Source organism: Ostrea edulis, chromosome 10 (assembly GCF_947568905.1).
Source record: "Ostrea edulis chromosome 10, xbOstEdul1.1, whole genome shotgun sequence".
In the NCBI taxonomy this organism is placed as follows: Eukaryota; Metazoa; Mollusca; class Bivalvia; order Ostreida; family Ostreidae; genus Ostrea; species Ostrea edulis.
The window spans coordinates 44,428,125-44,454,551 of NC_079173.1; the positions used below are offsets into that span (position 1 = coordinate 44,428,125).

The 26,427-nt window shown below is 35.5% G+C and overlaps 1 long non-coding RNA gene and 1 other non-coding gene across 2 annotated transcripts; both read right to left on the reverse strand.

The window, feature by feature from the left end:
- Window positions 1-9,620: 9,620 nt before the first annotated feature.
- On the reverse strand, window positions 9,621-11,059 carry LOC125666467 (uncharacterized). Its single transcript, XR_008799070.1, has 3 exons — window positions 10,856-11,059; window positions 10,024-10,143; window positions 9,621-9,768 (listed from the first exon to the last, which is right to left on the reverse strand). It is a non-coding gene; the product is annotated as an uncharacterized LOC125666467 (long non-coding RNA).
- Window positions 11,060-15,398: 4,339 nt separating this feature from the next.
- On the reverse strand, window positions 15,399-15,470 carry Trnas-uga (transfer RNA serine (anticodon UGA)). Its single transcript has one exon. It is a non-coding gene; the product is annotated as a tRNA-Ser (tRNA).
- Window positions 15,471-26,427: the final 10,957 nt, after the last annotated feature.

A 26,427-nucleotide genomic window follows, 5' to 3' on the forward strand; every position in this document is an offset into this window, starting at 1 on the left:
AACATGTTCTACCCTAAACATGTTTAGACTGAGAACATGTTTAGCTATGCAAAAATACAGTATCTAAACACAAAATAACATGCTAAACACTTGCTAAACACATTCCTAAACGTCTAAACACAATCCTAAACGTCTATGCGTTTAGGTTTTGAACATGATAAGCTTAGTAACATTGTTGACATTAGTTTTACAGTCTTCATGTAGAATATTCCTGTCTTCTGTAAATGAAATTCGAATTGCAGAAAAAATTGCATGTCAGAATTGCCATACTTCAAACTGCTATAGTGTACCAGGTCCCCGATAGTGACCATAGTGTACATCATACGCCGTATTGCAAGTATACACTGTCGAGGTCGATATCCAAAATTGATGGAACCATTAGAAAAGCCGTCTATGGGCTTCAACCCTTTCCTGTTGGAAATGAGCAGAGTTTAGGAGTATCCAGAAAATTTTGATCTGGAATTCCATTTCAACTTGAACAGGTCTGGACACATACATATTGAATTTAAAAAAAATAGTGTAATTCATTGTCTCTGGTATTAGACGTGCCTTTAGTGTTAATTTAAACCAATGTATCACTCTTACTTTGCATTGGAACAAAATTCATTTAAATCTTGTGAAAGAGAACATCAGTTGCAATTGATCCCCCCCCCCTTTTTTTAATTCAACATGTGACAGTGCCTGTTATGCGAAAACTAGCATATCAAAGACAAAAAAATTGTTGAAGTTGTACTTGCCGGATGATATTTAACCATGTATAGTTTACTTCTTATATGTGCATAAGTGATTTTTAATGGTTTTGTCTTTAACATGTATCGCGGAAATGTCAACTGTGTTGTTTCGGCAATTAGAATATAGAAGTAGAGTTATCGGACTTGCAATGTAATTTGAGAAGAACCGCCCAAACCCGTGTAGTGATTTTGGGGGGTGGATTTTTAGTATTTCTGGTCGGGCTCGGAGTCCTCTGAGCCTGCACGTGATTTTCTCTCTCTCTTACCCGCGAACTCTAGGCAATCGGACGTGTCTTAGAAAGTGCAGCAGTGTAGTTATTGTATTTGTTAACCCCTTGTAAGTTGTTCTGTGTATTTGTGAATATATCTGTTTATAAGTGTTTTTCGGTGTTCTTTGTGTGTAGGAAATCACTTTACCCGCATTGTTCGATTTGAAACATCATGGATCCCATAGACACAGTTTGTAATACAAGGGATATTCTTGCTAGATTTTGCAATGTTATTCTCCTATAATAGAAGAGAAAGCTACTATTTAAGACTCTTTAATGCTGTGGATTGAGTTTTAAATAGAAGGTTAGCAAATCATTTTGTAATTGAGACAAAGTCAAAACCTAAATACAAGGAGAACTAAACATGTTCAAAACCTAAACACAAAAGAGGTAAACGTGTTCAAAACCTAAACACAATAAGGGTAAACATGTTCAAAACCTAAACATAATAAGGGTTAAACATGTTCTACACCTAAACAAAAAGAATTAAACATGTTCAAAACCTAAACACAATTAGTTAGACATGTTCCAAACCTAAACACAAAGAGATTTAAACATGTTCAAAACCTAAACACATTGGGTTGAACACGTTCAAAACCTAAACAAAAAAAAGTGTTCAACATGTTTAGATTTAGAACGCGTTCAAAACTGTACACAAGAAATGTGTTTAACTTTGTGTTTAGGATCTAAACACCATTTTTAGAGTGTAAGCCTGAACAAGTTAAAAATCATACATAGGCGTGACCCTCACAGTGGAATTCAAACTGTTTTTAGTGAGTTTGTGTTTGGTTCAAAGAAACCAAGAATTATAAATCCTCAGAACAGTATCAGTAAAGTTGTTGAATATTTGAACTCCTCTTCACAAGTATTTTCAAGAAACAAAATTATTTGTACATGAGCTGTAGTTGCTAGAATCTACACATGTTACACTATATTTATTTTTCCTATAAGTATGAGATAGCATGTAGGTATTTTTATGTATGATATGATTGATAGCCAAACCAAAAAAGAATAACACACACACCAAAAATAAATGTGAGAAAAAGGAAGGGGTGCCCCCCCCCCCCCCCCCCCCCACACACACACTCCTTGTGTTCTAATTGTCTAGTGGGACAAAATTTTCAGTATGTTTTACATATATATATATTGTCATATTCTGTTAATCTTGATTTTAAGACTGTATTTGCTGTTACAATTTACTATTTTCAAAGTGTGCAAAGAATAATTGTAAAACTTAAATTTAAAAATGGGGGTTTACGTATTCAAGAGACCATTTTGCAAAATATCTCTGGTCAACTATGGTAAAATATGTTTTATTGTTAACCTTAGATATAATTCTAAATATTTTTAAAGAAAAACTGGCATGTAAACAATTTAGATTTTGAGAATTTTTCAAAATTGCGATATTCTGTGATTTTTTTCTGAAGGATGTGCGCAGATTAAACAGCAATTGTGTATGTTTTAAATTGAATATCTTTAAAAATTCTCTCAGTAAATGAATAGCTATTGGTCTTTATATATCATAGCTTAATATAATGTGCTTTGGTGCATATTTTTAATAAAACATGAGATCATGCATTCTTGTGTTAAAATTTGGCTTTTGCATTTGGGGGTATATGTGCTCTGTAGCACATAGTATAAAAATAAACCCGCAAAGGTATGTCTAATATGGGTTTTTTAGTTAGTTTATGAGTTGTTAAATTTATTTAAATGAAAAAATTGAAAGTTACTTTGACCATGATTAAAACTTCAATTTGGAACTTGTTTACAAAGTGAGTGTTCAGTATACCGTAACACCTTTCCCTAGATTGTACAATATTCTCACCTGGTTAGGAATAGTCATTGTCTGTCAAATATTCTACCTCATCTAATGCTTGACTACACGACAACAAAACTTCGGCATTCGTTACTTTTACGTCACTGATGCTGACGTCATAATTGTTATTGTGACGTCTAGTTATCAATATACAAGAAAGCAACATAGCCGTTTCATATAATCTTCCTAAGTCGATGGTTTATAATCCACGAAATTTTTCACCCTTGACTTGGGAGGATTTTTTTTATACATGCGTATATCATATACATGCGTATAAGGTGGGATGAAGGGAGGCGAAAACGATCCCGCCCCCGCCCCATTGCCTTTTACGTAGGTCGCGGGTTTGCTTACGTCGTAATTTTCGGGTACGCAAATCCTAAGACTCGGCGTCTTTTTATGTGCACATTTAGTTGTCTTCATAAAGGAGTACATGGATTGTTGACTGATGATAAAGAACGTAATACGTTATCGATATCTTATAATTATTAACAGCAGTTTTTATATCATATTAAGGTAGACATAATTTGTTAAAGTAATTCCTATCGTTTCCGGTGCGAAATTTCGGATAATACCTTTTCTCCTGTTACATGTACTTTATAATAAAGTTTTGTAGAAAGACAACTTGGGATGGGAGATAGCATGCAATGCTGGAAATACCTTTAATTTTAGGACTCCCTGGAAAAACATTCGGGCTGGGGTTTCCCAATACATTGAAGTCATTACTCAGATGTTCCACGCGTTTTGGCGGCCCCAATTTGAAGATTAATAAGAGAGAGAGAGAGAGAGAGAGAGAGTCGATCAATCAAAGAAATAGCAGAAGTTTTAAATGAATCTCAATAAAAACTGCATATGTAAGAATAATTATAGTTTTAAAATACGTTGATGTTTTCGATAGGGACATTTAGATTTTGGATCGCAGTTTCAGTTCACTACTCGTAATTCAGAATTTTAGATTATGTTTAAAGATTTGGTGTTAGTTGTCAACTCCCACCACTGTGGAAAAAATTCTCTGAAAATCCGCCACTACAAGTTTTCCTCATAGTGCAGGAGGACACCGACTATTTCGGTTTTTATCTTTTGAAATTGATGTTCTAGTTGTATCTTAATTAGTACTTCTAATTTGTTGTGGTCGAAATAACTGCCCAGCACGTGCATGCACGTGTGTTAAATTCTAACGGGATAATTTTAAAATCATCATAACTTTCTAATGAATGATAAAAATCCTGAAATAAATTCATACATTAAAGATTCAGTATGATAATAATGCTTATTGAATGACATCAAACAAAAGTGCTGAGTCATACTCAATTGTATGTACGGACATTGCATTTCTTTTTTTCTTTTTTTTCTTTCTTTTTTTTGTTCTGAAAGGGCCATATCTTTCTAATCAAATACTGAAATAAAATTAAACCTTTGCTGTAGGTTTACAATATGAATGCACGATGAATGGCTTGAACCATATATGCTAAATGAGATTCGCGCGTGAATGCGCGGGCATTGTACTCTTTAACTTCTTTCATTGGTTGTTGATTTATGGTGTTTTGAGATTGCATGACGTGAAATTGATTTGACAAATATAGTTTTGGACTCTATACTTAGTAGACTTACACACGCACGCCTTCACAAATGCTTTCAATTTGGATTGGTAATAATTAAATAACTATAAATCTCTTATAAATGAGAAAAATAGAATGATATTGACATTTGAAAATGGTTGCTGAAAATCTAGTTAATCGGAATTCAACCACATTTAGTGATCAGAGTCCATTTCCGGTTACACGTGTACAAAAATTCACTTTCGACTGAAACCACTGTTTTCTTCATCCATCACTTTTTGTCTTGGACATTTTCAGATGAAGACACGACACATTCAAGGAATATACTCATTTTTTGACAGAACACTAAGCATGCGAAAACAGGCAACTGCTATATCAAAGGCATGCTTTTTTCAGATCCGAAACATTGGACACATAAGACCATTCATTACTGAAAACGCCTGCAAGACTTTGGTCAGATCGCTGGTGACTTCGCGTTTAGACTATGGAAACGCCCTTTTCTATGGCGTTAATTCTGACATAGTGTTACAGCGTGTGCAGAATTCAGCTGCACGGCTGATTACCAGAACTAAGAAAAATGAGCACATAACACCAGTTTTAGTGAAACTCCATTGGCTTCCAGTACATTTCAGGGTTCAGTACAAACTGTTAATGTACACATTTAAAGCTCTCCACGGTCTTGCACCTGTCTACCTTGAAGAACTGGTCAGTCCATACAATCCATCAAGGTCTTTACGATCCGAAAACGCCATGCTTATTCAAACACCAAGAGTTAAGACCAAAACGTATGGCGACAGAAGGTTTGACAAAGCAACCGCCACACTCTGGAATATACCTTCCAAGTTAACATCCGCAACGAAAATTCTTTCGAACTTTTCAAGAAAAATTTAAAAACTTACTTCTTCAGACTTGCTTATCACGATTTTATGTAAGCCATTTCCAGTGACAGTACTATAGTATCAATATTCTTTTTTATGAAACCTTTTTGTATGTATTTTCTGTAGTTTAATCACGATTTTGTGTAAGCCAGTGCTAGAATTCATATTCTTTTAATGAAACGAATATTTTTTTTATACACTGTTTTAGATATGTTCAATTTTTAATTGTAGTTTATTGTTGTTTTAATGTAAAGCGCTTAGAGTAATTTTTTTTATTATATTAATATAATGCGCTATATAAATACTGTAAATTATAAAATTACGAGTATATATATCAATCAAGTTTCTACCGGAAATGACGAAAAATGAGTAATACATGTATTTTTTCTATTTCTATATTTTGATTGCTATTTGATATCATTTGGAATATTTTAAATGAAGTTTTAAAAAATTCGTCTGTTTGTAAGGACAAGTGTAGGAGACAGTGACTTAAAATTCCGCATGTTTTGAGTTCTCCTTGCTATTTCCCAGAAACTATTTTAGATTGCATTATGAAACTTGTATGGATGATAGATTATTGTATGTAAACTTATGGTATAGGTTTGACATTTTATCCACCACTTCCGGTCGTCACAGGAAGTGATAGCATAATCATAATTCATGTTGAGACGATTTCTCAACTATCAAACATTTAATAAACCTGAAATTTTCAGACATGAAAAACAGTATTGTGATTATTACTTTCTCTGAGATGTGCACAAATATTCACGTCAGCAGATCTGCATCACTTTTTTTGGTCCACCCTTTTTTTTTTTGTGTAGAACGCTTTTAGAGACGTTGAACTTCATGGGTAACACTGGAAGAGCTTGTCCACCCCAGAAGATAATATAAGTATCCAGAAGTTGTGGTAACAGATAATATAAATATCCAGAAGTTGTGGTAACAGATAATATAAATATCTGTAGATTTCATAGATCAAAAATACACAATTATGTCCACGCTTGCGCAGGCATCGTCTTTCCAAGGTGCCGTTTATTTAAGGACATGCGGGACGATATGGCCAAAAATAACTCGCCAATGAATATTTTTTCTTTTTTTCATGAAGCACCATCAGGATGTCCTGTACAATGTGTATAAATTTCATGGCCACTTTCTAGGTATACAAAGGAGATAACAAGCTTTGAATTACCCCCCTTTTCGAAAATTGTGAATTTTTCAAGATCATTCCGATTTTCAATTCATAAAAAAATAATTTAATGGAATTTTTATCTATATCTTTTACAATAATCTTTAGAATATATGCAAAATATATAATAATAATATGCTTAAATATAACCATATAATTAGAAATTGGGAAAATTTAAGGATTTGGGGTGGAAATTGATACTCAAACACAGGGTAGTCCAGATACTAAATGAAGCACTGCTCAAAAACTTGTCAATGAATTTTTTTGCAAACACTGCAATTAAAAGCTATTCATATACCTAACTTCCTGTAGAAATATGAAGGGGTGAAGCTAATCTTGATTTTGAGGTAGGCGTCCTTGAAGTTATACATTGATATGTTCACTTGGGGTTAGGCTTGGCGAAGTATTTGTTATTAATAACTTTTAAGCTTATATATTCTTTTCACAACTACTGTTAAAAGTAATGGGGAATGGGACGGTCTCAATTTATTTGCACTACAAAATAAAAGAAAAGCTCATTGTCAAAGACGGAGGGAGGGGGCAGCCTGATTCTTCGTGCCTGTTTTGGAATACATTGTTAGAAACTATATTTGTTTTGAACCTATTGAAATATTTAGATTTTTCATGATTATGGAACAAAAATTGAGTTAATGAAAACAAATTAAAATTAATTTTTTTAAAATATACATGTATATATTAAACATGGCTTCGAACAAAACGTTTAGTATAGCTCTAAAGAATACGTCTTCTTTCAAACCACGGGTTAGGTCTAGTTAACGTCAATATGAGCTACTACTTCCTTTGCAAGATCAACAGCACTTCCGCGGTCATGGTAGCTAATGTCGCTTGACTCGATATTCCCCATGCTATTTTTCAAGGTATTTATGTATCGCACATGTTGTGACTTTGCACCTTTTTCTTTTTCACACGTCTGCTTCTCGCATACATTCCGACGTGTGTCATATTTTTAACGTTAGTTACCATTTCCGCAGCAGCGTTTCGTATAAGTTAGTAAAAATAATTTTGAATATGAAATAGTTTGAGAGATAAAGCGTACATATATTTGCATGAAAATGCTTGCAAAAATTAAACATTCCTAGTATGGACCAAAAGTAACGATTGTCGTCATAAGTGTGTGTGTGGGGGGGGGGGGGGTATTTTTCGCAAACAAGGATCGATTATAAAAGCACCTGAATAGTTCGTACGTTTCCCAAGCAAGATTCGGAGAAATGTGTGTCCAGTTCTAGTTTCACACTCCTATAGTAAATATCAACAAACGATCATTATCTTACACTTGCACTAAATCATTGCTTAGGCTATAGACGGTTCGGTGACTTATATAGGCTATACTATCAAAATTACTGTGGCGCATACTATACATATATATAATATATGCAATGTATATGAAAAAGAGACTTGTAATCACTATGAAATAAAATAAAAATTATCATTTGACAAGAATTCAATCAACAGATTTACACATGACACTTGACAGCGGTAGCAAATATTACGACAAAATATGATGACATTTTCCCCGCGATACAACGTCGTGACGTACTGTTTTATTATGACGTCATATAGTGTGTCTGTACAGCATTGGGATTTTTCTCGGGAAGCTTCAACTACGCTGCGTTCGGTTCTAAATTTATAATAAATTCGCAACCATCACGTGATCATCGTCCCGCATATCCTTAAGGATCATGATAACTTTTTTTTTTTTTTCTCATCAACGTCTTTCAAAATCCAGTTTGTGGATGTATCTTGGCTCTCCTATCTGCCATGTTTAGAAATTACTGGCCATCACGTCCATACACATGTGCTCAATTCTGATTGGACGATTTTAAGGTTACCATAACTTTCTCATGAATGATGTAGTAAACACTATTAAATACAAGAACACACCAACAATAGTTTTGAGTCATACTCATTTGCGCGTGTATGCACGTGCATTGGTTTTTGGTCCTTTTTGGATACTAAAATGCCATAGACTTCTAATTAAAGACTGTTGTAAAATTATTGTTTTACTGTATAGATATACTTATGAATGGTGTAAAGAAAAAAAAAACAACCGCTCAATAACGTTCATGTTCCAGTGAATGCATGTACATAATGATTTTAAACGCCTCAAATACTTGCAGTTTGCAATGAAATGCTTTGAAATTGGCGTTTGAGATTTGGAAGTGATCAGTATGATCTTTATTAGTGACCAGCACGCGCAAACACGTGTAACACGTACACACATCTTATAAATAAACAAAATGGAATGGTATATACATAATACATGTTGGTACATTGTGTATATACATTTAGTATTAGAACCTTAAAAATCTATGTTTAGAATTTCTGAAACACTGTTTTTGAACGCTGTAACGGTCCTCGTTACAATTATACATGCAGCGCTAGTTTTCATTGTATTTGTTACCAGATGTCGTTACCTTCTGGAATTCCACAATCCAGACACATTTCCCCACAATCCAGACACATTTCCCCACAATGCAGACACATTTCCCCACAATTAATCCAGACACATTTATCCACAATCCAGACACATTTCCCCACAATCCAGACACATTTTCCCACAATCCAGACATATTTCCCCACAATGCAGACACATTTCCCCACAATTAATCCAGACACATTTCCCCACAATCCTGACACATTTCCCCACAATCCAGACACATTTCCCCACAATCCAGACACATTTCCCCACAATCCAGACACATTTATCTACAATCCAGACACATTTCCCCACAATTAATACAGACACATTTCCCTACAATCCAGACACATTTCCCCACAATTAATACAGACACATTTCCCTACAATCCAGACACATTTCCCCACAATTAATACAGACACATTTCCCTACAATCCAGACACATTTCCCCACAATTAATACAGACACATTTCCCTACAATCCAGACACATTTCCCCACAATCCTGACACATTTCCAATCCAGACTCCAAGTTAGCAGGTGATCCCTCCATCGTCTAGTAACGCTTTGTATACAGTGATTAGTATATGCAAATTAGATACGATACATCAATATTAGGGAAGCGGATGTCAGTCTGCTAACACGCATGCCCAGCTAAATGGCTCATGTCTCCACTTGTCTCCACATTACAGTCTGTGAACCGGGGTATTATCATGATAGATAACACTCAGAACAACATAAAAAGTAAAGATTATAAAAATCATACTTTAATTAAAACATGATATCACAGATTTGGTAATTAAGTGTGTGCAGTCTATCGTTTAATCAATAGCTCCTGAAACAGTTTCTTATCCTTGCCAAGAGCTCGCCCTTCTTTTCAGTAGGTTTGACTTTCTGCTACGAAATACAGAATAGCAAAAATCAAGATTTAAATAATATAATGTAGAAAGACAGAGTATTCAAAACGCAGACCGTGGCGGATCTATGGGGGTGGGATGAAACCCCTTTTCGATATTTTTTTTTATTTTCCCCATTCTACCCCATCCCCTTTTGGGGGGAGAAAACGTACAAACTAGGGTCCCGATCCCCATCTAAAAAAAAAATCTGGATCCGCCACTGGAACATGAATTACGATACTTGACTAGTACTCACAGATAAACAGGACTCCCAGCATAGACACGATTTCCATGGCGAAGCTGACGTGTCGCTTTCGTCATCATCCGATTCTATAAATCCCCGCTCCGGACTCCCAAGATCTTTGAATTGCACTATCTGTTTCATGAGAGAAAAGAAGTAGGTACAGTTTCTAAAGTCATTTGGCCCAAGATATCAATGATTTCACTTGGAGCTCAAACCCTGGCATTTGAATAAGGAATAGATTAGCAAACCCAAAATTCGCTCAGTTTGATCAGCAAAAAGATTTGTTTCATATGACAAGAGCTAGAAGTTGGCATAAAATTGCAAAATGCCATTTTCAATAAAAATATCCACAAATTCAGGTGAATTTCCTTTCAGAAAACATACAGCGCATGCGTCGATCAAATTCATGTTCAAGTATGTTTTTCATCTTAAGATAATACACAATATATATCATTTTCATTTTGCTCGACAAATGCGCACATCTTTTCCTGAGCAATTAGGAATACCATTCTGATTTTCTTGACATATTATTCCTGGCATATATTTTACTTTCTTAAAACGCTGATTAAAGTTAATTCCAGACACAATTTATAGAGAGAAAAATTTTGGGCCTTTTATATATACAATCGTACCTTGTTTTTTTTTTTTTTTTTTTTTTTTTTTTTTTTTGTATAGTAATAAAATAAATCTTTAGCTTCATGGAATATTTTCAACACAAATATAGTAGTAAAATAGTTAATAAATACTTAGATCTTAATTCATTGCAGAATTATGATTATTCTATTATTCCAGACATTTATGTCCGTAAATTGAATTTAGAAAAATAAAAATTGATATAACTTACCTCGGGTGTAACAAAAAGAATATAAGAGTAAACGGTCTCATCACGAACAATCTGTTCTTGAGGTGGTTCAACTTTGTGTTCCTGAAATATATACAGGTGTATAGACACCGATCAATTCTAATGGTTTTGTAGGGAGGAAAAAGAAAATACAATTTATAGTGAATAAACTGTCAACAGCAGATCATTACTGTGTACTCCGTGAGGCAATCGGAACTCCTCGAATGTCTCGCGCACTCGACATAGATCTCGGATGTAATACGATGGCATCCATGAGAGAATTTGATGCATTGCCAACTTGCTCCGTGAGGTATACGTGGTAGTGTATCCGCTGCGTGATAACTTTAAACGTTCAGTTTGGTGTGTGTGTTAGTTCGTTTGTTCGGTTATGCTGTCATGTTGCAATGAACATCCTATTTCAGTTTTCTTTAAATCCATTTCAAATATGTAAACGTGTTCAATTTACATCATTTACAAAAAATACCCGCTATTTAGTAGTTTATTGAATGGTAAGAGTGATAACTCGAAGTTATGATTTGAATCCCATGTGTTGTTGAAGGACGGGTGCTACCCCACTCCACCCCTCCCCCTCCCCCATCCCTACCCTAAAAAATGAGGTTATGAAAAAAATTATTTGAGGCATTACATATATTATATTTGTTATGATACAAGTAATGGCCTACATTTTTCATAACGCTTTGCGAGTTATTTCCCCCTGATTACAGAGGGTGCGCAGCAAATTGCGGTCCTCAGTTGACGGTGCCATATAGGGAATAAATAGAAAATTTACAATTCTTGATTGCAATCAATTGCCAGTTAAGGAATTTTTCTAAGAATTAAGTGTAATGACTTTAAAATAGTATAATCGAACAAAATATTTTAGTCCATAATTACATTTACACGTGTCCCTTGTGTGGTTTTCTCGCAAGCAATGTATGGTTATGATGTAATAAAGTATGTAAATATTAACTAGTCCTCGATTTCTTTAGATCAGAATCATGATGTCCTTAGTATATCGGCAATTCTTCATTATTAATCTTTATCAATATTTTCGACAACCAAAACACACAAACAAAACATGCAAACAAAACATGCAATACGATATGCCTAAAACACATGTAAAACCAACGCCTACCGGTACATGTACATTATCAATTTATGGTTTCACACTGAACAAAACTACTTGTTGCTAAATGTACACTAGGTGCCAATGTTAATTATCTCGAATTGGTATGTCTAGTGTAATATTTTTGTTAAATTTTAATATATTTTTTCGCGTGTGATTTGATTTTTTGAAAGTTAGATTTTGTGTACATCGACTTATAACTCTTCTTGTACTTCAATTACTCAAACGAGCTCAAAAACAATCATCAGGCTCCTAGCAACAATGGGTCTGCCTCCTCTTATTATTACATACAAACTTGGTTGTTTTCACGTGCAAAGAAAGACCTATAGTCGGATACCCCCCCCCTTAAAAAAAAACGTTGTCGTGAATGGTAGTGGAAATGTAAAATTTAACGGCTGAATGGAACTGAAAAATCAACCCTTGCCGCCTTCCTTCTCGAGCTTTGGATTATTATTATTTCTAAAATTTACTTGTCAAGAAATTTTAGACAATATTATGAAGTCAACTTTTCTCTCTCTCTCTCTCTCTTCCCCCCACCCCACCCCCTTTCGATGCTGCGTGCCTGATTGTATCATATGCTTTCAATTTATGTGTGTACATCGTTTTTAAAACAGATTACTATTAAAGTCCTTGGTATTAATTGCATAATTTGGACAGAAATAAACGTCAATTACAACTACAACACCCCCCTTCCACAACTCTACAATTTCACGAAGTGCATACTTTAAAAAGTTTTCTCCATAAAATCAAAGCAATTAAACCTTGTTTTTGTTATAGATATATTACAACCTGTTAAAACTTGGTATACTTAAGAATTTGGTAACGTAAGCTATACTATACACTATTCGTTAATGCTATTTATGTGAAGCTTAGGACCGCAATCGTAAGCGCGCCCCCAACTTCCGGTGTAAGAGGAGTAACTGCAAAAATGTAGGCCATTGTGAAGTGGAGTGAAATTGACTTCAAAATATATCATTTTAATCCAGTGTTAATGTGGTATATTTCCAATATTGCCAATTAATGCTCGGGGGTTTTATCATGTATACTATAGATTTAATTATTATGTGTCTACCTGCTGTAGAGAGAGAGAGAGAGAGAGAGAGAGAGAGAGAGAGAGAGAGAGAGAGAGAGAGAGAGAGAGAGAGAGAGAATTTCATCAAACCACTTACTACGTTTGTCACAGACTTATCTCTGAAATCCAAACCTTCAATCTGTGAATAAAAAAATATCATAAAATTAAAAACTGTAGATTGTCTGAAATCTTTGAAAACTTTGACTATCTGTATAACTTTCCCTTCCTACTCGTGTGATACTTTACTATAGGTACTGACACTCTAAGCAGGATCATTGCAGATATTGAAATGTATGTAACGATAGCAAACTACGATAATCTATCATGATTAAGATATAAAGGAGTTGTACATGTACCATAAAATTAAAACTAGTTGACAACGGTGAATCTACAGACATATAACCAAATGTCCCATCATTCACGAGTTACTCACCTGGCTATTCATATTCATTGTTTGTTTTAGCAGAATTTTGTTCATGATTTGACTACAAGACAACAATAATCTGGCATTGAATTTTTCACTCATATGGAGAAGTCACCAAGACCGGTGAAGGGCTTCAAATTTAGGCCTATGCTCGGCGCTACAAGCCATTGAGCAGTGAGGGTTCTTTAGCGTGCCACACCTACACTCTAAAAATGGTGTTTAGATCCTAAACACAAAGTTAAACACATTTCTTGTGTACAGTTTTGAACGCGTTCTAAATCTAAACATGTTTAACACTTTTTGTGTTTAGGTTTTAAACATGTTTAACACTTTTTACGTTTAGGTTTTGAACATGTTCAACCCAATGTGTTTAGGTTTTGAACATGTTTAAATCTCTTTGTGTTTAGGTTTGGAACATGTCTAACTAATTGTGTTTAGGTTTTGAACATGTTTAATTCTTTTTATGTTAGGTGTAGAACATGTTTAACCCTTATTATGTTTAGGTTTTGAACATGTTTACCCTTATTGTGTTTAGGTTTTGAACACGTTTACCTCTTTTGTGTTTAGGTTTTGAACATGTTTAGTTCTCCTTGTATTTAGGTTTTGAATTTGTCTCAATTACAAAATGATTTGCTAACCTTCTATTTAAAACTCAATCCACAGCATTAAAGAGTCTTGAATAGTAGCTTTCTCTTCTATTATAGGAGAATAACATTGCAAAATCTAGCAAGAATATCCCTTGTATTACAAACTGTGTCTATGGGATCCATGATGTTTCAAATCGAACAATGCGGGTTTGCGCGGTTCTTCTCAAATTACATTGCAAGTCCGATAACTCTATTTCTATATTCTAATTGCCGAAACAACACGGTTGACATTTCCGCGATACATGTTAAAGACAAAACCATTAAAAATCACTTATGCACATGTATATAAGAAGTAAACTATACATGGTTAAATATCATCCGGCAAGTACAACTTCAAAAATTTTTTTGTCTTTGATATGCTAGTTTTCGCATAACAGGCACTGTCACATGTTGAATTAAAAAAAAAAGGGGGGGGGGGCATCAATTGCAACTGATGTTCTCTTTCACAAGATTTAAATGAATTTTGTTCCAATGCAAAGTAAGAGTGATGCATTGGTTTAAATTAACACTAAAGGCACGTCTAATACCAGAGACAATGAATTACACTATTTTTTAAAATTCAATATGTATGTGTCCAGACCTGTTCAAGTTGAGATGGAATTCCAGATCAAAATTTTCTGGATACTCCTAAATTCTGCTCATTTCCAACAAGAAAGGGTTGAAGCCCATAGACGGCTCTTCTAATGGTTCCATCAATTTTGGATATCGACCTCGACAGTGTATACTTGCAATACGGCGTATGATGTACACTATGCGGGTCACTATCGGGGCCTGGTACACTATAGCAGTTTGAAGTATGGCAATTCTGACATGCAATTTTTTCTGCAATTCGAATTTCATTTACAGAAGACAGGAATATTCTACATGAAGACTGTAAAACTAATGTCAACAATGTTACTAAGCTTATCATGTTCAAAACCTAAACGCATAGACGTTTAGGATTGTGTTTAGACGTTTAGGATTGTGTTTAGCAAGTGTTTAGCATGTTATTTTGTGTTTAGATACTGTATTTTTGCATAGCTAAACATGTTCTCAGTCTGAACATGTTTAGGGTAGAACATGTTTATTACACTTCGCGTTTAGGATAGAAGCACAATCCTAAACACGTTTAGACCTAAACACGTTTAAAAAGTGTTCTAAACCTAAACATTGTTTTTAGAGTGACTGTGACACAGGTCATTCATTTTTAAGGTCATCTCCGAGGACCCGTAACATTCACACCTGATACCGAGCGTTTGGCGATGGAACTGTCACTACCTGTTTAAACGACTTAGGTCTGTCGCGGCCGGGATTCGAACCCCGGCCTTCCGCATTCAGGGCGAACGCTCTAACCTCTCAGCCACCGCGGCGGTTGTTATGACGAGATATTTCGTGAAGCGCGCCGAGATCGCACGACAGTGACCTGGGAGGGGTAGGGGGTGTACACCCGGTGTCTACTAACATTTTCGAATTGAAGACTTTTTTTTTTTTAAAGAAGAAAGACAATCATAAAAGAATAAAAACAAATTCTGTTTCATTTTTTAAGAATATCATCTATGTTTGACATTTCACGATTCACAGTTTTGTACATGGAGAATGTTTGAATGATTTATCTTGGAAAATCTCCGCAAAATTAAGTTGTAAAAGGTAGGCTGATGTCGCTGAATTCCCACTTCTCAATATGAAGTTCGCTCTGACTTTCCCTCGCACATATCAAAATATGGGGGGGGGGGGGGTGTCAGAGGAACCTTGGATTACATTCGACCTGACAACAAGTATAAAACATATCAGACAGCTTTTCACCAATGTAAACAAAAAAACCGACCTAACAATTCAAGAGCATTTTTCTTAGAAACAAAGCCCTCATTTCTATATAGACGTTTTGGCAGTCTTTTTTTTTTTTTTTTTTTTTTTTTTTTGGATTCAATATCATTTTCTAAAATCTTAATAAAACATCACAGCTTCAAATCATTTAATTTTTTAAAGTGACAAATCAATAAATAAATCATTTCGCATTACAATGCTTCGTACTTATAATATTTTCTGAAAGTCTTTCAGACAATTTTCTAGCTTCGGAGTTCCTGTACAAATATACACGAGTCAAGATTGACTGTAATCGGCACGAATTTGACTCCACTTTTTTGGCACCGTTTTTCCCTAAAATAGCTCTTGGGGCCTACAAGATTGCTGGTATTTCGGATTTCAAAAATTTCGATTGAGCATCACTGAAGAGACATTATTTGTCGAAATGCGCATCTGGTCCATCAAAATTGGTACCGTATAAGTTTTATATTTATGATATCTAGATACACGATGCAATGATAGGTCACATATATATACACATGTACTGGTATCAGATGAATTATTTTCTTTTTGCTGGTGTTCGTAAGCTTATTCTTGACTAACATAGGTGACTAATTTATATATATTAGACGTTTCTAATTCCTATATTTTAAAACCACAACTTGTACAGTCACGATACTTGTGTCGATGCTGTAAAAAAAGAACTTGGGAGTTTACCAATATGATATTTCCTGTATTTGAAATTAATTTCACATGTAACAAATTAAACCAATAATGTTCTGTTACAGGGTGTAAAATTAGCATTACACTCATAGCGTTGTATGTGAATCTAACTTAATCTTTAAATCAGCCGTGTCATACAGTTTTTCTCATTTGAATATCAGGAAAATAACTTCAATATAATTATGTGATAGATTTTAAGCCAGGTAACAAAAAACCAAATAAAGCAGAATAATATACGTTCAAATCCATGTGTTGTTTTCCTATTATGTGAAGTACATTTAAACATAATATGAATCGCCGAAATGATTGTATATATGTTCTGGATCCTCGTGATAACCTGTATGGCAAATGTGTTATTTTCCTGATTAATTAAAAAATATTATTCCCTAATAGCATAATACAATACCAAACTGGAGAAAACTCATAAAGCGTTTCTATCTTTTATTTACCGAACAATTACACAACATTATGACGCACAAGAAACAATATCTCAAAAACATTTTGGATATTAAAATTCTAAGCTGAATCTGACACTCTTTTCAATATTTTACACTTTCGTTGATATTCAGGAACTACTTTCGCATTCAGAACACTTCAGTTAATTCAAAAAGTAGTAGAATCGGACAATGTCTGCCGATTGCTGTTTGCTGTACATATGTATAAAAGGTGAAGATAACGAACAATGATCAATCTCATAACTCCTATAAAGAATACAAAATGGCGAGTTGAGGAAACACGGATCCCTGGATATACCAGAGGTCTATCTGTTGAAACAACACAGTGCTGATTTCACAATCCCCCTGATATCCACTAGCTTCCACACATATATGAATGGATTCAACATGGAATTCATGCAAAACAAACCAAATATTATGCACCTGATTGTAGAAGAAACAGCATCAATCCAATACAACGTTACAATAAGAGGTCCTGTAAAAATCAGAAGGACGGTGATCAGCAGACCCACTAGCTGTAATGTACTGACGACCTTTTTACGTCTGAGTGAATCCATCTGATTAGCATGTTCAACACGTGATCTTCCTGCACCGACGTTGACCTGGTCTTGTGCAGAGGGTTGTGTGCATGCCTTTTCAGAGGGGCATGGCTCAATCGTTTGAACGTTGCTTTTAATTACACGTAAAGCGTTGGAGTCAACAGTGGGACTAATTTTCTTGTATGATCTGTGCATATGTGCAATTGTAATGAGGTATAGAATCACTGTGGCAGATAGCAGAAACAGGGTCAAAAACCTTATATATATTGTGTATGCTGTATAATGACCATTATAGACAAATAGCAACATGTTTTCGTTATCAAATTCATTGTTAGACGGCGAAATAAGGACACAGTTACTTATCATTATGGTGAGCGAACCCCCGAAACTTACAAAGTACTTCCGATTTTGACAAAAAATATAGGAGTTCCATTTTTCTTTACATATGACCAAAAACCTTTGTAAGCTTATCAAGAATGTGTGGTAGAGCGGCAGATAGAGTCCTGTTGTCATTAAAAGGGTGTTCAATATCGTAACACTTTTACTTATCTTAAAGGCTGGAATAATACGGCTGAAAACTGAGGTAGAGATGCCAAGCCCTACAACAATGTTACTCACACACAGCATTACAATTAAAAAATGGTAAGGGTTATGTCTAATCTTCTTTTTCTTAACAATAAGAACTAATATACCACTGTTGAACAGAAGAACCAGGATTCCATTGAGCAATGCGAATAGGATGACAGGTATCGAAACCCGGCTCTGTTCTTCATCATGTAGGGAACAGTTTAAAGAAGTATTTTGTGGACAGCCTTGGATTGCCACTTCATTCATATTTGTATTTTTGTAGCGTCTGTAAAATCGAGGCGTATAAATCCTGAACGTAGCACAGCACTGTTCAACACGATCTGTTTTTGGTCAAAAAGTGGAAATGTCTCAAACTGAAATGACATTGTTTTCAAAATTTCAAGAAATAATCATCATAACATACGAATACTGTAAAACTCGTTTATAACGAACATGGATGGAGCGAATATATGAGTAAACAAAAGGATTTTTTGGCTACGAATGTGTGAATATAAAAAACAATTAATCTCATAAATCCTTAAAAGAACAAATTTAAGAGTAGGTAAACGCGGACCCCTGTGAACCTTGGGGTGATATCAGGTGCCTGGGAGGACTAAGCATCCCCTGTTGACCGCTCACACCCAACGTGAGAACTCTCTCAGGTGACTGTGGGAGGACTAAGCATCCCCTGTTGACCGCTCACACCCAACGTGAGAACTCTCTCAGGTGACTGTGGGAGGACTAAGCATCCCCTGTTGACCGCTCACACCCAACGTGAGAACTCTCTCAGGTGACTGGGAGGACTAAGCATCCCCTGTTGACCGCTCACACCCAACGTGAGAACTCTCTCTTAATCACGTAAACGGAGTCATCTGTATTAAAAATCTATGCAAAAAAATGACCCATCACTTGAAGTCAGAAAACATTCGACCTAATGACAGATTTTATTTTTTTTAAATTGGATGATCTCAACTATAGAACCTACGACATGTTTACTTTAAACGAGACTATTCGAAGCCCTGAAGCTCAGTAGTAGAGCGTTCGCGTCATAACCGGGAGGTCGTGCGTTCGAGCCCCGGTCGTGCCATGACCGCCTCAAAACTAAGATGTAAACAAGGGTAGTGATAGTTCATTTACCAAGCAATTAGCATTTAAAAGAGTCACACGTCTTTCAGATATGACATTAAAACAGATGTCCCGTGTTGCGGCTATCGTTGGTACGTTAAAGAATCGTCTTTGCACCATTCTTCCGCGCTAAGCATAGGTGTAAATTTGAGGTATCTCACCTACGTTGGGTTGAAAAATTCTCGAAGAAATGTAAAACAGCTAGATAAGCAAACAATAAACAAAACATATTTATCAAAAGCATTTCTTGGTTTAAAACTTCATCATGGCTAGAACATGCTCTTGTGTATCGTATCAGTTGAAGAGCATATGCATCAAGTGCAGATGATAATGGGATATCGCTGGGGAAGCTGAAGTCATCCCGTTTGTTAGAAAGTTGTCTTTAAATCAATGTTCAATAAAGTTTCTAAATAATAAAAACATTTGGAAGACTGGTATCTATTAACTCGGGTTCACTGTTAAATATCGAGTCGAATGAAAATGATGACAATATATTATTACAAAATATATGATTTTTAAACAGAAGTCGATGAATTTAAATGTCAAGTCCTGTAAAGAATTCATGTAGTATCTTTATCTTAAATTCGAATATAACAAAATAGGGCATAGCGAATTTATGGTTACATGAACTTTCATTCTCCAAAACAATGTATTGTACTTACTTGTAACGAAGTTATTTTTGTAAATAATAATTATTTAATTGTTTGAACACGTGATTTTGTAAAATGGTTTTATTTTCTTTTTAGCATTAGACATGCGCTTACCCCTAAACTTCCAGATGCGGCTTTCCCTGTTAGAAACTCTTCCTAATTGAATTACTCCTTAGAAGTGATTCATCATTAATACTAGGATGCATTAGGTAAATATCAATCTTGCATGTGTTGGTACAAGCGGCGAACTTTTTGTGACACTTACCTGTAACCTCTGCTTATATGTGTTTAAATTTGTACGTCATCTACCAGTAACAGATAGTGAGTAAATAAAGAATTGGGTGGAGGTGTTAATTATATTTATTATGTCCAGGCCCGGTAAAATTAAAATTCACACCAAGCTCAGCATACATACACACCGTCGATATGCCAATTCCATAGTTTTTTTTATTAAACATTGGTCAAATTAATTAACTTAGTATTATTAATATTCAACACTTTTATGATAAATAACACCAATATGAGGGAGCACAATCTCGATTGTTTGTAGATCCATATCAATTAAAAAAGAAACACAGTGATAGAACTATCACGAGCTCCGTCTCAACACACGTCATCTGAACACTAGTACAGGGCAGGCGTCTAGTTAGTATACGTGTTGATTGGTCGTATTATGCTGTTCTTAATTCTTTATGTTCTCATTCTGAATGTCCACAAGTCGCAGAATATACATGCGTCGATCCTAGATACTGTTTGCTGCCAGCTAGTTCCGGTCAAGATGCCCCTAGTGTTCAGTATTTGTGTTTATCATAGGTTCACGGTCTCCCACTGTGTCACTTCCGGTGGAAAACTTCCGGAGACAATCACACATTTTTTTCCAGAAACAATCATAATTCTTTTTCGTGTTTGCGTGTTATCAACTTAGGTTACAGCGAAAGTGTGAGATGTCAAGGCTCCAAGATCATAAACTCAGAATAGACTTCAGTCAAATTTTTGATCACTTACAGCTTAAGATTTATCTAGCACAGATGTATAAAATTGTTTTGGTTTATAAAAAAAAATCAAAGACAGACATATACTGAAAATTTCATTTGTTTACCAAAATGATTTCAAAAGTTAGATGGATTTGAAATTTAGATTTAAGTCTATTCTCAAATTATGGTCTTGATACCAGTTTCTTCTCTACCTCCGGGTTGGCGAAAAAATAGCAGAAACAATGCAGCTAACGTAAACGATCGTGAATCAATGTCAAAACACTTATTTACCCGTTCTCTGTATTTCACGGAAACTCATTATTTACACGGTCTCTGTATTTCACGGAAACTCATTATTTACACGGTCTCTGTATTTCACGGAAACTCACTATTTACACGGTCTCTGTATTTCACGGAAACTCACTATTTACACGGTCTCTGTATTTCACAGAAACTCACTATTTACACGGTCTCTGTATTTCACAGAAACTCACTATTTACACGGTCTCTGTATTTCACGTAAACTCACTATTTACACGGTCTCTGTATTTCACAGACACTCACTATTTACACAGTATCTGTATTTCACAGAAACTCACTATTTACACTTTCTATATATTTCACGGAAACTCAGTATTTACACGAGACTGTTGAAACCCCTGCACCATCAACCTGTTTGTCAGTAACCTGCCACGATTTAAAAACTGATTATACGCAGAACAAGCTCTTGCGTATCGAATCAGTCGAGATATATAAGCACCATATGCAAGTGATAAAGGAATATTGCTTCATAAATATGGGAAGTTGACGATGGAGAAGCTGAAATCATCCCGTTTGTCATACAGTTGAGCTGTTAGTTTGCCGTTAATATCTACTTTCAATAAAATATCTAAGTATGAAGCAGAAGTGGGCGACTCTATGGTGTCGTTTATTTCGAGTTCACAGGGATATATCGAATCGACATATGAATGAAATTATTTTATTGTTAATAGATAAAACGTCTTCGAGATATTTAAAAGTCGAATTGAAGGTCACAGCAAGAGATCTTTTCCCCTCACGTAGAAGTTTTTGAATAAATGCTGTTTCATAGGAATATAAAAACAGGTCAGCTAATAAAGGAGCACAATTCGTGCACATGGGAATTCCAACAGACTGTTCGAAGACCTGATCACCAAAGACTACGGATATATTGTCTATGAGGAACTTCAGCAATTTTTTTAATTTCAACTTCAGAGTACTTGTGCATGGAATAAGAATGGTGTTAAACAAAGTAATTTTTGGATGTCATTCAGATTAGGGGCGATTTCAAGGTCACAATATAATATGAATATCACCTTATTAAGAATGGAGAGTGATTTGATATCATAAAGGAATGATATATAATCATTTGACAGGAAAGGCATCCAAGTATATATAGCTTATCTCTTAATAGCGGTAGTAAATAACGACAAAATATTATGACACCTTCCACGCGATACACGTATAAGAAGCTACACACGTTGTGACGTACCTTTTCATTGTGACGATGGGGCCTTCGTAGCCGAGTGGTTAGAGCATCGCGCTCAGAATCACACGGCCTCTCACCTCTGTTGGCGCGGGTTCGAATCACGCTCGCGCTGTAAGTGAGAAAGTTTCCCAGTTTACTTTCCAAAGGTCGGTGGTCTCTTCCCAGGTGCATTGTACCTGGGTTCTCTCTTCCACCAATAAAAACTGGGCGCCACCAGATAACCGAAAAATTGTTGAGTGTGGCGGAAAACATCAATTAATCAATCAATCAATCAATCATTAATTGTGACGCCATATGGTGCGAAGTACACAGAGGTACATTTATAACAGCGCTGTGATTTGTCTCGCATAGCCTTAATTAACTGAGCTGCGTGATCACTAGATAAGAATATTTCCGTTTTACATTTTTGTTGAAGAAGCAACTGTCTATGATGTCAAAAAGTGTAATCTTAAGGGGAAAGGCACCCCCCCCCCCAAATTACAGGATAAATGATGGGAATAATTATATGATAAATGATAGGATCAATTAAATGATAAATTATGGGATTAATTATATGATAAAGATTTGCCAAACTATTCTGTTGATATACGGCCTAGATAAGCTTTGAACAGTACTAATTTTCGTGTTGATTTTTTGCATATACTCTTCTTCTAGTAGTTCATTTTCGAGAGAGAAAAAATTGAAGACGTGCTCTGTGTAAGTTTGCAAACACTACGACGAAATTGATAACGTAATCAACACCCGAAAATGACAACGTGCACATGTAAACAAAGCGTCACCGATTCTGGTCAGTCACCGAAATAGGGTTGGAAATAAAAAAAATCAAGAAAGGCCTGTGGGACGGAAGCGAATTTTTTTCCCCATAACTTTTGAGAAATCCTCACAATAGAAATTACATTCCGCCACTTCCTATGACGACATGTGATTACATAAAACGGCTACGCTGCATTGTTTGTAAATAACTGGACGTCACAATAACAATTATGACGTCAGCAACAGTGACGTAAAGGTAACGAATGCCGAAGTTTTGATGTCATGTAGTCAAGCATTAGATGAGAGAATATTTGACAGACAATGACTATTTCTAACCAGGTGAGAATATTGTACAATTTAGGGAAGGGTGTTACGGCATACTGAACACTCGTTAAACAAGCTTCAAGTTAACCATGGTGTAGGCTGTTTACAATTGAAGGTTGTCAGTGTATTCCCCTCCCCCGATTTAGGCGAAAATAGTACCATCTAGGTTGTAGTTCCGTCCCCATAGAATTTATGAAACCGTCCTAAAGGACTTGTTTTCCTGATTGGAATTTAAGACTAGAACCTACGGGTGAAGCCGAGTCGGACGGTAATACAACCATTTACATGATCAGGTATCTGGGTATAATAGTTACATTAATTCCGGTTATAAAACTTAGTATAAAAAAGAAATGCATGGAGAAACGATTTTATTTCATTACTACTTTATGATAATGAGTTAATTTATATTTCCCAAATTATAAATTCACCCATTTAATTACTTTAAAATAGGAGAAATCAAAACGGAGTGAAAATGGTCTGTTATGCAATATCAGTTGCTGAATGATTATAGATCCGCGCCCGTGCACACTATACACGGTACACGTGTACCACAGGCATTTGAGTGGCTTGGGGTTGACTTTACTATTAAAGAGTACTCTTATATAGTAAATTCGACCCCAGGCGATACAATTGCCTGTGACGTGTAGGTTCATCAACGTGATTATCGGCTTAAATGGTAAATGTCGGGATAATCCAAGAAAGCTCGAAAGTTTATTTTCAATGAAGTCCTCTATCTGGATTTACATTGGGGAGGGGGGGGGGTAGTATGGTTAGCGGGAGGATATGTTTACGAGTGGATGACCACTACACTAAATTACTCCCATACATACTGACAACTGAGGGTCAAGCCCGTGTCGTAGAGGTGAGATAAGATTGCACTACCACTGCGCGGACCGGACACCCTATACAGTGAACATTGCGATAAAAAGAGTTCCTCTGTCTGTTTAATACAAAATACAAATTTAAAACGTGATTTAATGGGTGATTTAATATTCAAATTTCGAAAGAAATCTTTGTACACTGTAAGTCCTTGGGGTCGAATTGTATAGTGTATAGGATTCGATTTCATAATAAAACAATAATTTTTACACTTAAAAATCTTAATTCTGAATTGCACTAAAATGTAAAATTTCGATAATACCCCTCTACCAACTACTGGACCCATTGTATTGTGATGTTTTTAGGGGGAGGGGGTATTTAATTATTATTAATGGTAATTTTACAAAGAGAATAGATTTATATATAACAAATCACGGCAGTATTATCCAGGCACGTCGTAGCATCCCTTTTCAAGGGAGGGGGGGGGGATTACAAAATATAAATATTGACAACTACTACGATCTATACAGTCGTCAACAAAATTCGGCTAAAAAGAGAAAAAACAAAAACAAAAACAAAACAAAAACAAAACAAAAATTAAAAAACCTCAATGAATATTAATAGCCAGGTGAGTAACTCGTGAATGATGGGACATTTGGTTATATGTCTGTAGATTCACCGTTGTCAACTAGTTTTAATTTTATGGTACATGTACAACTCCTTTATATCTTAATCATGATAGATTATCGTAGTTTGCTATCGTTACATTCATTTCAATATCTGCTATCATCCTTCTTAGAGTGTCAGTACCTAATGCTACCTATAGTAAATCATCACACGAATAGGAAAGAAAAGTGATACAGATCGTCAAAGTTTTCAATGATTTCAGACAATCTTACATACAGTTTTCAGTTATCTTTATTTTATGATATATCTTTTTATTCACAGATTGAAGGTTTGGATTTCGGAGACGAGTCCGTGACAAACGTAGTAAGTGGTTTGATGAAATTGTTGAATGTTGAGACCCCCCCCCCCACTCCACCCCCCCCCCCCCCCGCTCATTTTTAGTTATTGCATTACTGAAATGTAACAGAAACATACATTATATGGATTTAGTAGGTAGAAACCTAATTACTAAATCTAAAGATAAGACCGCGGGTTATCTGACAAGAAATAAACAGTGTCCCTGACAGGAATTCAGGTTAGAGGGGCGTGGAATTTTTTCCAGAGGTAGGGGGTCTGGGGCCGCCCTAAGGTGGGGGGCCTAGTGGGCGAAGCCCCCCCCCCCCCAGAAGCTCCTGAATTTTAGTGATCTTAAGAGTAGAATTTAACTTTATGATTAGCCTTCATAGGTGAAGTTAAATCCTCTCTTACAAACAGAAACACACCTTTATCAACACTACTCAAATGAGGCAACATTTATCCTCCGTAAATTTCATTCTAGTCAAACTTATTTGCTCGTCATTGAGCTGTGATTTGAGTCCATCTATTTGTATTTCTTGGATTTGAATCCCCCCCCCCCTACACACAGCTCTTTTCATCATGTTACACCTCTCAACAGATGTTTCTCGTTTTTTAAATAAGAAGTAGATTTTTAAAAAAAAAATTATAACACCCTATAAAAAAAATTACTACATGATTTTGCGGAGGGAGGGAGGGGCCGCAAAAAAATTAAACCAAGGAATATATAAACAATTCTCAAGAAAAGCTCACTAGTATAACAGCACTATATAGATGGTGTATCACATTCGTGTACATGTATATTACGTCCAACACAAACTCCGTCATCAGGACCCTCTACAGTATGGTGAAATTTCTTTTGTCCCTGTTTCTCAAACTTGTAAACAGAAAAAACAATTAATTTTGAAGATTTGAAAAAAGTGTAGCGGACAGTATAAGAGGGAACTTATACTACCTCGCTAGAGAGCTAGCTTTTCTAATGATGTCGGTAGAGAGTCTCTCTTGATCACGCAAGATTCTCAAAAGATGATGGCAACGGCGAGCGTGATCAGCACTTGGCTGGGTGACCGCTACACGTTACAAAAGTATTAAATTGTATTTTAAGAAAAGCATCAACAATGATCAGAA